Here is a 2,772-nt window from a genome sequence, read left to right as displayed (position 1 = left end):
TACAATACTTTGTAATCTCACTAAAAAGCGGATTATGAATTGATAAAGCCCCTAATTCTGGCTGCACTTTAGAATGCTCTGTTCTCCATCTGTCACTAACTGTCTGCCTCGCACGCCCAGCCTAGCCCTTTCCCATCATGCCCCATTCCCTGCAGTCTTCTCACCCTGGAAGCTCTTGTTGGAGCCTGAGGGGAAGGCGTTTCCCAGCATCACCACTGTTGGGTCGGTGATGATCTCTCGGCTCCGGCCTGGAGCCGCGCTGGCCTCCCGTCTGCCCCCGCCCCCATCCAGACGCAGGGTCAGCTCGTTGTCGTGTCGATCCAGGTAGACCTCGTGCCACTCACCATTGTCCAGGCGATAGGAGGGCAGTGTCAGGTTGTAGTCTCCGTCTCCCAGGTTATAGAAGACAGCCAGTAGGCCCTGGTAGATCTGGAGGAGAGGAGAGAGTTATAGAAAACAGACAGTAGGTCCTGGTAGATCTGGAGGAGAGGAGAGAGTTATAGCAGTAGGACAGTAGGTCCTGGTAGATCTGGAGGAGAGGAGAGAGTTATAGAAGACAGACAGTAGGTCCTGGTAGATCTAGAGGAGAGGAGTTATAGAAGACAGACAGTAGGTCCTGGTAGATCTGGAGGAGAGGAGAGAGTTATAGCAGTAGGACAGTAGGTCCTGGTAGATCTGGAGGAGAGGAGAGAGTTATAGAAAACAGGCAGTAGGTCCTGGTAGATCTGGAGGTGAGGAGAGAGTTATAGAAGACAGACAGTAGGTCCTGGTAGATCTGGAGGAGAGGAGAGAGTTATAGAAGACAGACAGTAGGCCCTGGTAGATCTGGAGGAGAGGAGGTAGTTATAGAAAACAGACAGTAGGTCCTGGTAGGACAGTAGGCCCTGGTAGATCTGGAGGAGAGGAGGTAGTTATAGCAGTAGGACAGTAGGCCCTGGTAGATCTGGAGGAGAGAGTTATAGAAAACAGACAGTAGGTCCTGGTAGATCAGGAGGAGAGGAGAGAGTTATAGAAGACAGACAGTAGGTCCTGGTAGATCTGGAGGAGAGGAGAGTGAGTTATAGCAGTAGGACAGTAGGTCCTGGTAGATCAGGAGGAGAGGAGAGAGTTATAGAAGACAGACAGTAGGCCCTGGTAGATCTGGAGGAGAGAGTTATAGAAAACAGACAGTAGGTCCTGGTAGATCAGGAGGAGAGGAGAGAGTTATAGAAGACAGACAGTAGGTCCTGGTAGATCTGGAGGAGAGGAGAGTGAGTTATAGCAGTAGGACAGTAGGTCCTGGTAGATCTGAAGGAGAAGGGGAGAGGAGAGGGTAGAGGGGTTATTGACTTCAGACTACTGCTGGCATAGAATCACAAGAGAGTCAGATTCCAGAGACCCCTCTTAAGTCCACCCCAACATACCCCTATACACAACAACCAAGAGAGTTAAGATGCAGTAAACAAAGCCAATGGCAGTTGGACAATCCACTCAATAAACCAGCGTAGCTCTTCTGATACACAGGCAGAGGACATGAATGTGAGGGCAGACAAAAGACGGAGATAGAGGGAAGAAAAATGGCAGGAGGATGAGGATTCTGTGACTCTGGGACCATGAGGAAACAGTATAATCACTGAGGGCTGGCTCTGATAAGACCCTGCCACACACTAACTGAATTAAACATAGCTCCCCCGTAATTGGAAACATCAGGGCCTGGGGAATTCAATACGCCTCCATTAATTCAGCAACTCTCTTTAACTTTTCCTCTAGAGGGTGGGTCATCTGGGCTCTATGACATACAATCACTTTCTGGGCTGCTCACATTTTCAAAGAACTTCCTTTCTCTAGCATTTACATCTAACTCTGTGCGTCTCTCTCTCTCTCCATATCTCTACCAACCTCTCTCTCAGTCCTTTGGCCTATTCCTATCTTTGTTCTTATCTCCCTCGTTCTCTTCCTCTCACTCTCTCAACTCTGTTTCACAACAACAACAAGCTCCATTGATCTCAGTCCCAATCTCACTGGTAAATCCTAGCTCAACAAAAGAACATGACGAGACCAACTTTATCTTGTCTTCTGTTGAGGCTCACCTTTATTACCCAGGATCCACGGAGCCTGACAGTTTTCATTAGAAAGCAGGACATACCAATGAAATGAAACAGATTTTTTTTAATGCAACAAGCTTCTCTCTTTCCTCAAATCTTGAAAAGAAAATGATTCCATTTCAGCCTAGCTCGAATGCTAATCACTTGACTTTCAGTGAGTTTAAACGGTTTATTTGCAGCCAGGCACGCAAATCCAAAACGAGGTGAGTGTTAGTCTACGGGCCATTGATATGGTGAGAAGCAGCCTTCATTTCAATAAAAAATATTTTTTCCTGCGAGGCTCCCACCGGGCATAATTTGCAAACACTCCATTTTACTCCACCGCTGATGTCGACGTAAACAGAGGTATGAGACGAGCAGAAAGAGAGGAGATGGGGGCAGAGTTTCTCACGTATACCTCAACCTTTACTCCCCCCCCAAGCTAAAAGGCTAAAACTGTGAACTTACTCACCTCCTGATACACCACCCCATCAGCTGGCTCAGATGCATGAGAATAAGCAGTGAGCTCCACTAAGATGGCTCCAAGGTTGTTTCCCTGATGAACCATTGCTTATTTCAAGGTTTCCTAATGAACTATTAATTATCTTTAGACCTCAGTGGGATGGCGCTTTTACCAGACTAAGCGAGTGCTGCCGAGGCACCTCATGTTCCCCCAATTAAAGCTGAATGGGAATATGCTCTCTCTCTC

The 2,772-nt window shown here is 47.5% G+C and overlaps 1 protein-coding gene across 2 annotated transcripts in view; it reads right to left on the bottom strand.

The window, feature by feature from the left end:
• Positions 1 to 208: 208 nt before the first annotated feature.
• Positions 209 to 2,772, bottom strand: part of LOC112222721 (neural-cadherin-like) — a 174,399-nt gene continuing 171,835 nt past the window's right edge. The window contains exon 29 of one of the 2 annotated variants that reach the window (XM_042320917.1): positions 209 to 429. The gene's annotated coding sequence lies outside the window, so the exon portion shown is untranslated. Of the gene's footprint in view, positions 430 to 1,124; positions 1,141 to 2,772 lie in introns of those variants that run through there. The other variant, XM_042320918.1, reaches the window with a different exon arrangement.

This window comes from Oncorhynchus tshawytscha, linkage group LG04 (assembly GCF_018296145.1).
Source record: "Oncorhynchus tshawytscha isolate Ot180627B linkage group LG04, Otsh_v2.0, whole genome shotgun sequence".
Classification (NCBI taxonomy): domain Eukaryota; kingdom Metazoa; phylum Chordata; class Actinopteri; order Salmoniformes; family Salmonidae; genus Oncorhynchus; species Oncorhynchus tshawytscha.
Note: the sequence above shows the minus strand (reverse complement) of the source record. Positions and strands in the feature narration are given on the sequence as shown.